At 44.8% G+C, this 10,909-nt stretch overlaps 1 pseudogene; it reads right to left on the reverse strand.

Moving 5' to 3' along the window:
• LOC111949819 (periostin-like) overlaps positions 1-9,335 on the reverse strand; it is a 63,237-nt pseudogene extending 53,902 nt beyond the window's left edge.
• Positions 9,336-10,909: the final 1,574 nt, after the last annotated feature.

Genomic DNA, 10,909 nt, shown 5'->3' on the forward strand with positions numbered 1-10,909 from the left:
ACACTACCTCAGGATTCCAGGGAGCATTAGATCTTGAGCATAGAACACTACTCAGCATCCAGAGAACTAGAACACTACTCAGGATCCAAAATAGAACACTACTCAGATCCACATAGAACAATACTCAGGATCCAAACATAGAACACTACTCAGGATCCAAAATAGAACACTACTCAGGATCCATAAATACCGAACACTACTCAGGATCCACAATAGAACACTACTCAGGATCCAAAAATAAGAACACTACTCAGGATCACAACATAGAACACTACTCAGCATCCACAAACATAGAACACTACTCAGATCCAAAACTAGAACACTACTCACGATCACAACATAGAACACTATTACGATTCAGCATCTAAGAGTGTTAGTGCATCACCATGCAACACACCTAGCAGCAGTGCCCATGCTGTCAAATTGATGATAGGAACTAGGACGTGACCGAGTCCAGCATGGTCAGAAAGTCAATAAGAGAGCTGTGAACCAAAGGGAACCATTCTGTATTTCATTTGATGTATTTTTGGCACAACAGTCCATACAGTTTAAACCACTGAAAAGTAGAAAGAAATCCCTGAGTACACATAAAATATATTGGAAATACACTTTTCCAGTGTGGTCCTCAAACAATGCGGTTGTACTGAGTGTCTTTCGTGTTGCACTCTATGTGGCAGCACTATGTGCCAGCACTATGTGGCGCACTATGGGCACTCTATGTGGGCAGCACTATTGGCCAGCTCTATTGGCCAGCTCTATGGCAGCTCTATGTGGGCACTCTAGTGGGCAGCACTATGTGGCAGCACTATGTGCCAGCACTATTGCTGGGCAGCACTATGTGGGCAGCTACTATGTGGCAGCACTATGTGGCAGCACTATGTGGCCAGCACTATGTTGGCCAGCACTATGTGGCAGCACTATGTGCCAGCACTATGTGGCCAGGCACTATGTGGCAGCACTATGTGGCCAGCACTCAGTGAGCACTATGTGGCCAGCCATGGCCACTATGTGGGCAGCTCTATGTGCAGCTCTAGTGGGCAGCTCTATGTCAGGGCACTATATGTGGGCAGCTCTAGTGGGCACTCTGTGGCCAGCACTATGTGGGCAGCACTCTATGTTGAGCAGCAAGCACTATTGGCAGCATCTATGTGGGCACGCACCTATAGTGGGCAGCTCTATGCCTGGCCAGCACTATGTGGCCACACTATGTGAGCAGCAGCTCTATGACGCAGCAGCACTATTGGCCAGCACTATGGCACAGCTCTATTGGAGCAGCAGCTCTATGTGGGCAGCACTATTGCGGCAGCTCTATGTGGGCAGCTCTATTGGGCAGCACTATGTGAGCAGCACACTATGTGAGCAGCAGCACTATGGTGCAGCAGCAGCAGCACTATTGTGAGCAGCAGCTCTATGTGAGCAGCAGCCACTATGTGAGCAGCCAGCACTATGTGGGCAGCACTATGTGAGCAGCAGCACTATGGGAGCAGCAGCAGCTATGTGGCAGCTCTATGTCAGCCTGAGCAGCACTATGTTGAGCAGCAGCACTATGTGAGCAGCAGCATCACTATGTGAGCAGCAGCAGCACCATGAGCAGCACTATGTGAGCAGCACTATGTGGGCGCACTATGTGGCACACTATGTGAGCAGCAGCACTATGTGGAGCAGGCCAGCATATGTGAGCAGGAATCACTATGTGAAGCCAGCAAGCGACTATGTGAGCAGCATCACTATTGGCCGGCAGCAGCACTATCGTGAGCAGCAGCACTATGTGAGCAGCACACTATTGGGCAGCACTATGTTAGCAGCAGCACTATTGGCAGACTATGTGGCACACCTATTGGCAAGCACCTATGTGAGCAGCACTATGTGTAGCAGCACTAGTAGCAGCATATGTGAGCAGCAGCACTATGTGAGCCAGCAGCAAGCACTATGTGAGCAGCAGCACTATGTGAGCAGGACTATGTGGGCAAGCACTATGTGCAGCACTGGGAGCAGCCACTATGTGAGCAGCAGCACTATGTGAGCCAGCAGTCATATGTGAGCAGCCAGCACTATGTGAGCAGCAGCACTATGTGGGCAGGACTATGTGGGCAGCACTATGTTGAGCAGCAGCACTATGTGAGCAGCAGCACTATGTGAGCAGCACTATGTGAGCACAGCAGCACTATTGAGCAGCAGCACACTATGTGAGCAAGCACCTATGTGGCAGCACTATGTGAGCAGAGCAACTATGTGGAGCAGCACTACTAGGCGCTTCTTTGAGCAGCAGCAGCCTATGTGAGCAGCACTATGTGTGAGCACTATGTCGGCAGCACCTATGTGAGCAAGCAGCAGCCACTATGTGCAGCAACTATGTGCAGCAGCACACTATGTGAGCAGCATCACTATGTGAGCAGCAGCACTATGTGAGCCAGAGCGCTAGTGAGCAGCAGCACTATGTGAGCAGCAGCTTTGCTAGCACAGCAGCACTATGTGAGCAGCAGCACTATGTGAGCAGGCCTATGTGAAGCACAGTCACCATGTGATAGCACTATGGGCAGCAGCACTATGTGATGGCAGCAGCACTATGTGAGCAGCACTATTGTGAGCCAGCACTGTGTGAGCAGCAGCACTATGTGAGCAAGCAGCAGCTATGTGAGCAGCACGCTATTGAGCAGCAGCAGCTATGTGAGCAGCACACTATGTGAGCAGCACTATGTGAGCAGCACTATGTTGAGCAGCAGCAGCACTATCGTGAGCAGCAAGCAGCACTATGTAGCAGCAGCAGCATGCCATATGTGAGCAGCACTATGGAGCAGCAGCAGCTATGTGAGCACAAGCACTATGTTAGGCACAGCAGCACTATTGCAGCAAGCGAGCAGCACTATAGCAGCACTATGTGAGCAGGCAGCCAGCACTATAGTGAAGCACTATTGAGCAGCACTATGTCATAGCAGCACGCCTATGTGAGCAGCCAGCACTATGTAGCAGCATACTTTTAGTACAGACTACTGTGCAGCAGCAGCACTATGTGAGCAGCACTAGGCAGCAGCACTATGTGAGCAGCAGCACTATGTGAGCAGCACTATGAGCAGCCAGCAGCGTACACTATGTGAGCAGCAGCAGCACAGTGTGAGCAGGCAGCTATGGAGCACACTTTGAGCAGCAGCAGCAGAGCACTTTATGCGAAGCAGCAGCAGCACTATGTGACGGCAGCCAGCATCAGTACTAGTGAGCAGCAGCACTATGTGAGCAGCAGCTATAGCCTGACAGCACGCACTTATGTGAGCAGCAGCAGCAGCACTATGTGCAGCATAGCAGCAGCACATATTGATGCATCACTATGTGAGCAGCCACTATGTGAGCAGCCAGCCACACTATGTGAGCAGCATACACCTTGACCAGTTGACACAGGACATTGTGCAGCACTATGCAGCAGCACTATGTGAGACAGCATCACTATGTGAGCAGCGACTATGTGAGCAAGCACTATGTGAAGCAGCACTATGGAGCCAGCAGCAAGCAGCAGCACTATGTGAGCAGCAGCAGCAGCAGCACTATGTTAGCAGCAGCACTATGTGAGCAGCAGTACTATGTGAGCAGCAGCACTATGTGAGCAGCAGTATGTGGGCAGCAGCAGCACTATGTGAGCAGCAGTATTATGTGAGCAGCAGCACTATGTGAGCAGCAGTATGTGGGCAGCAGCAGCACTATGTGAGCAGCAGCATTATGTGAGCAGTACCATGTGAGCAGCAGCAGAAGTATGTGAGCAGCAGGACTATTTGTGCAGCACTATGTGAGCAGCACTATGTGAGCAGCAGCATCACTATGTGAGCAGCGCTATGTGAGCAGCACTATGTGAGCAGCAGCGGTGTAACACTCGTCTTTCTCCTCATCTGAAGAGGAGCAAGGATCGGACCAATATGCAGCGAGGTATGAAGACATAATGATTTATTTAAAGAAAGACGAACACGAAAAACACTTGGTGAATTACAAAACAACAAAACGACGTAAACAGACCTGAACATGAGAACTTACAGACAACGAAGAACGCACGAACAGGAACAAACTAACGAAACGAGACAGTACCGTGTGGTGCAACAAACACAGACACAGCAACAATCACCCACAAACAAACGGTGTGAACAGACTACCTTAATATGGTTCTCAATCAGAGGAAACGTCAAACACCTGCCCCTGATTGAGAACCATATAAGGCTAAATAACAATGAACCTACACATAGAAACAAATAACATAGACTGCCCACCCAGCTCACGTCCTGACCAACTAAACAAAGCTAAACAAAGGAAAATAAGGTCAGGAACGTGACAAGCGGCACTATGTGAGCAGCACTATGTGAGCAGCACTATGTGGGAAACCTCTCTGTACTATGTGGGCTCTGTCCTCTCTGTCTGTACTCAGAGAGTTTCCAATGTTTCAACCTCCAACCAGTAAATATGGCTGACACATTACTGCTCTATCAGAGCCAGGATCCAGCAGTGCACCACAGTGGCGTCCCTACGGCGTCCACGCTCACCATACCATAATAACCACCATAACCATGGTAACCAGGACCTTTATAATGCATGTGATTGTGCATTGATGTTTCATGCAAGAGTTGAAGGCTTGCTTGGGTATAATCTTACCCTTACTAAACCCTCTGAACTCCTCTGCTTCAGAGTAGTCTTTGTTTCCCAACATACACTGGATGAAGAGAGGGTATTTGATGGTCCGTCATCCTCCTAGATTAATCTTGAGTGCTGTTCATTTTTATGTTAATTTAACCTATCCTTCTTAACTGCTCTCCCTCTCAAGTTCAAATTCAGGCATAGTTCCGTTAAAGGTCTCTTTGTTTCTCAACATCCTCCTACGTTAAACATTCCTCTGATGTTGGTGACAAAATAAGTCAAAGATAACACCTTTGTTATCTTCCCTAAAACACATTTCTTCGTCCCAAATGGCACCATATTCCCTATATTGTGTACTACTTTTGGTTCTGGTCAAATGTAGTGCACTATATAGGGAATAGGGTGCCATTTGGGACATATCCTAAAAATTCCTGACTGGTTTTAAAGGGTGATCGTAAATCTACACACATACCCGTTTAACACGTACCAAAATTCCTGACTGGTTTTAAAGGGTGATCGTAAATCTACACACATACCCGTTTAACACGTACCATAACACATACCCGTTTAACAAGTACCATAACACATACCCCGTATAACCCGTACCATAACACATACCCTGTATAACCCGTACCATAACACATACCCTGTATAACCCGTACCATAACACATATCCCGTATAACCCGTACCATAACACATACCCCGTATAACACATACCACCGATACCGTACAATAACATCGCTTGCACCGTATATCACCCAAGTACGATAATACCATATACCCGTATAGAACCCTACAATAACTACATACCCGTAGTAACCGTAATACATAATGAAAAAACATACAGGGCCGTATAAACGTACCATTAGAACACGATGCCGCCGTATAAAACCCGGTACCATAAACCATACCCCTCCGTACACCGTGACATTTACACATCAGCCTAAGATTACCCGTTACCCAATGTTAACCATATCACCGTATAACCCAGTACATAACAATAGTAAACACATACCCCGTATACTACATAACCCCCCGTTGTTACCATAAACACATACCCCGCTATTCCTACACACTACCGTAAGTAACCGTACAAATCACTACCCGTGTAAAACGTACCATAACAATACCCGTATAACCGTACCATAACATACCCCGATGTACATACACCCGTATCCGTACATAAGCACATAACCACGTATAGCCGTACTCACCGTACACCTATACCTACCATACAATCTGTAACCTACCATAACTACCCGTATACCCGTACCATAAGCACATACGCGTATAACACGTACATACTGTATACCCGTACAATAAAATACCTATACCCGACCATAACCAACCTGATAACCGTACAAAATAACTATAACCATTACCAGTACAATACACCGTATATACATACACACCGTATACCTAACCGTACCAAACACATACCCTAAACGCGTACCATGAACCCGTATACCACCTTAACACATACCCGTATACCCGTACATAACACATACCATATAAACCGTACCATATAACACATACCTCGTATAACTCCGTACCATAAACAACCATATAACGTACGTACACAGTACCGTATAACACAGTACCTCATAACATAACCCGTATAACCCGTACCCATGATAACCACATAGCCCGGTATATCCGCTACCATAAACATACCCCGTAATCAACGTACCATAACACATACCGTATAACCGTAATAACACTACCCGTATAACCCGTACCATAAACATACCGTATAGTACCATAACACATACCCGTTTTATCCCGTACCAATACACATACCCGTTATTACCGCATCACCATAACATCCTACCATAACGCAAGCATACTCAGTTAACCCGTACCATAACAATACCCGTATACGTACATAACAATCCCGTATAATCCCGTACCATAACACATACCCGTTTAATCCGTACCATAAACACTACCCGTTATAACCCGTACATAACACATACCTCGTATAACCCGTACATAAACATACCTCGTATAACAGTACCATAACACATACCCCGTATAACCGTACCATAACACATACCCTCGTATAACCCGTACCATAACACATACCCCGTATAACCGTACCATAACACAATACCCGTATACCGACCATAACACAATACCCCGTATAAACCCATAACACTACCGATATCGTACCAACATCATACCCCGTAATACCCGTACCAAAACACATACGCCGTATAACCCGTACCATAAACACCCGTATACCCGACCATAACACATACCCGTAATCCGTACCGATAACATACCCCGTATAACCTCGTACCATAAACACATACCCCGTACTTCACCGTACCATACACATACCGCCGTTTAAATCGTACATAACACATACCTCGTATAACCCGTACCATAACACATACCCCGTATAACCCGTACCATAACACATACCCCGTATATCCCGTACCATAACACATACCCCGTTTAATCCGTACCATAACACATACCACGTATAATCTGTACCATAATACATAACCCGTATAATCCGTACCATATTCGACTCTGGAACTGATTCAAAGCTTCACGAAAGGCACATAAATCTGTTACATTGACTTCCAAGTGAGGGAATGTGACCCCTGGCTGTATCCCAACGGGGGAGTTGGGATTTGCAAAAAAACACATTTCCAATTCACACGTGTATTAATACACACTTACTTGTACATGTGTGAAAAAGGACAAATATAAGCACCCACTTAATAATTATTGTTATTATTATTGCTATTATTAAGCTCTGCTCTGAGGTTCTGTGGTTTCCATGGCACTAGGGAGCGTCCAGTGTTCATTTGGACATTTCTGTGTGGTACATGAGACTACATCATTCCTGGGTTCATGTCTGTCCCTAATGGCACCCTATTCTTTGTATAGTGCACTACTTTTGACCAGAAGCCTATGACCCCCTACGGACTCTGGTCAAAAGTAGTGCACTATATAGGTAACACGATGCCATTTGGGACACATCCTCTGTGGTCCACACAGTGGTCCCTATCAAAGCTCTGAAGCTAAAGCTAGCAGTGTCATATTACTCATCTTTGAACCCAGAGAAAAGAATGTGTTCAGGAGGAGCCTAAAAAATAACTAAAAGTCACTTACGCTTTCTTTCCACAGATGGCCCCTTGATACCAGTTACGACAAGTGCTGAAGTACTTCTTCTTGGTCCCCATGACCTGCTGCAGAGCGCACACGTTGGGTCTAATGGTCGCCAGGGAAACAGAGGAGACAGATGGTTAAATGAACACAGTTGGAATAGCTAAAGTGTTCTGCATGCAGCATACCATGTAGTAAATACTGTATGTCTGTTTGATTTCTTATCCTTATTTCACTTTCACAGTATATTTCACTTTTATTATTTCACTTTTGTCAATTTGGTAATATTTGCTTTCATAAAAATGTATCTGACATAGCAAGTTCTTTACATGAGTCCGTACCATCCAGAAGGCGAGGTCAGTACAGGTGCATCAAAGCAGGGACCGAGAGACTGAAAAACGGCTTCTATCTCAAGGCCATCAGACTGTTAAACAGCCATCACTAACATTGAGTGGCTGCTGCCAACATACTGACTCAAATCTCTGGCCACTTTAAAAAAATATATAAATGGATGTAATAAATGTATCACTAGTCACTTTAAATAACGCAACTTCAATAATGTCTACATATCCTACAATACTCATCTCATATGTATATACTGTACTCTATACCATCTACTGCATCTTGCCTATGCCGCACGGCCATCGCTCATCCATATATTTACATGTACATGTACATAATATGTACATATTCTCATTCATCCCTTTACATTTGTGTGTATAAGGTAGTTGTTGTGAATTTGTTAGGTTACTTGTTAGATATTACTGCATGGTCGGAACTATAGGGCATAAGCATTTCGCTACACTCGCATTAACATCTGCTAATTGTGTGTATGTGACCAATAACATTTGATTTGATTTGACATTGGCTCTTAAATGTAGTTTAGTGAACTTTAAAGCATGATCAATTTATCATTTATGAAATAATCATATTCAGAATTAAAGTCTCCGTAAATTATTATAAAAGCAGAAAAAGAGTATTGTTTCAACTCAGCAAAAGTTTGCATTAATAATGACTTTTGCATGACACATTTGTAGAGACGGTGTATGGATCAGCATGACACATTTGTAGAGACGGTGTATGGATCAGCATGACACATTTGTAGAGACGGTGTATGGATTCAGCACTGACACATTTGTAGAGACGGTGTATGGATCAGCATGACACATTTGTAGAGACGGTGTATGGATCAGCATGACACATTTGTAGAGACGGTGTATGGGTCAGCATGACACATTTGTAGAGACGGTGTATGGATCAGCATAAATCAGTGAATGCAGAGCAAGCTCTTCATATAATAATAGTAATAATAACAACAATAATAATACAAATAATAATAGCAATAATAATAATAACAATACTGCTACTACAACTACTACTATTACCAATAATAATAACAATAATAACCAAAATAGTAAACTTACCCCTCTTTTCTTGCCCTGACTTTACTGTGGTAGACTATCTTATCATAAGAAGAGTCCACCATGTCAAAGTTAGACAGGACAAACACAGCAAGGAGAGCTGCAAACAGGATCTTCATGATGATATCCCAGGAAGCTCCTCCAGGTACACAGAAGCACTGAGAACTGGGATCTGGTTGGGGAGAGGGAACTTATATAGTAGGAGAGACTCACTAGGCTGGCTGGTTGAGGAACTAAGAGGGAGGAATGCAACACATCAAAGTCAGAGCCACGCCTGGACCACCCAGCAACCCTCCAAGACCATGTTACTCACTCCTACGCTAATATTGTGTGATGGACATGCTACTGTACAGGGAAATAGTTGTAGGATTAATGGAAGGTATTGTCATCATTGAGAGTGTTATTTAGTAATAATTTTCATACTGATAATTTGCTCTCACTTCAGATTTTGTTCTTCAGACTCTGTTGAGATTACGTTTAAGTTAAYGGAAAAATCAAGACAAGATCATACATATGGTATTCACTTGTGCTATGGAAAACACATGCCTGTGGAAACCACACTGGCATCTAGAAGTCAGAACATAGATCCACCATTCCTGTCTGAAAACAAGTAGCTAGACAGAGAGGTATCCTGTTCTAGTTAGACAAGGTCCAGACAGACATGGTACCATATTGCAGCATTAGTCACCTCTGTGAACAGGCAGGCACACCTGGAGGCTGTAAGTCATTTTTATTCAAGAAATTTAGAAAGCCACAAACACACTCCAGATGGACTTAAAAGAGATAAGTCCTCCAGTGCCAGTCACTGATCTGTATATCACTTCCCAGTTATTAAACCACACAAACAAAACTCACAGGTTGGAGTGCGAAATGAATTCTGTCCGAAGTAAGTTTGTGTTTAGCCCCACCTAGGGGACCAAGGGGAGTGTGACATAGAGGAGCCTATGACTATTGGAGAGGATAGGAGCGTGTTGAGGAGAGGAGAGGAGAGGAGAGGAGAGGAGAGGAGAGGCAGGGTTCAGTGTGGCTGTAAATACCAGAGCCATATGAACTCTTTAAAACACTAAAGATATTAGGGAGGGAGGCCTCGCTCAGCCTGTCTGTCTACACATCAGAGGAACAAACAGTGCCACAAACACAAGCCAGGTTCTCATACATCCATAGAGCCTTTAAAAAATTGAATTCAGATTATAACAAACTAAATTGTTGTGGGAGGAAATATGAGACATTCCCAGTGATGCATTATGGTCATAGAAAATCCAGAAAAACACAACACCCTTCTAAAAACGTTTTGTGTAGGAGAGCCCTCGTTCCAGTGTTTGTGTAGGAGAGTCCTCGTTCCAGTGTTTGTGTAGGAGAGCCCTCGTACCAGTGTTTGTGTAGGAGAGCCCTCGTGATAGGCGCCATAGCTATTGGTCGTCTCACAGAAAATGTCTTCATCCAAGTAAAACGGCAGCGATGTCATCATTACTGAGCAGGCTGCGAGAATCTACACGCTTGTGACCAAAAAAATGAGCGGACGCATGTTGTTATGTGTTAAGAAGAGCCTTCGTCCAGTTGATTTTTGTCACGTTAGCGACTGTGGAGGACACTTACTGTCAGTTCACAGGTGAAGGTAATGTGAGGAAGCCCTCTACTCTCTCAACCAGGCACCAACCAGCGGTGTGTGAGGGAGGCCCGAGTGCAGGTCAGCAAAGATTTGAGAGATGAGGATTAGTGAACCATGTCCCCTCCTACATAAGTGCCTCACAGCTACAGC

Source organism: Salvelinus sp. IW2-2015, linkage group LG22 (assembly GCF_002910315.2).
Source record: "Salvelinus sp. IW2-2015 linkage group LG22, ASM291031v2, whole genome shotgun sequence".
Lineage (NCBI taxonomy): Eukaryota > Metazoa > Chordata > Actinopteri > Salmoniformes > Salmonidae > Salvelinus > Salvelinus sp. IW2-2015.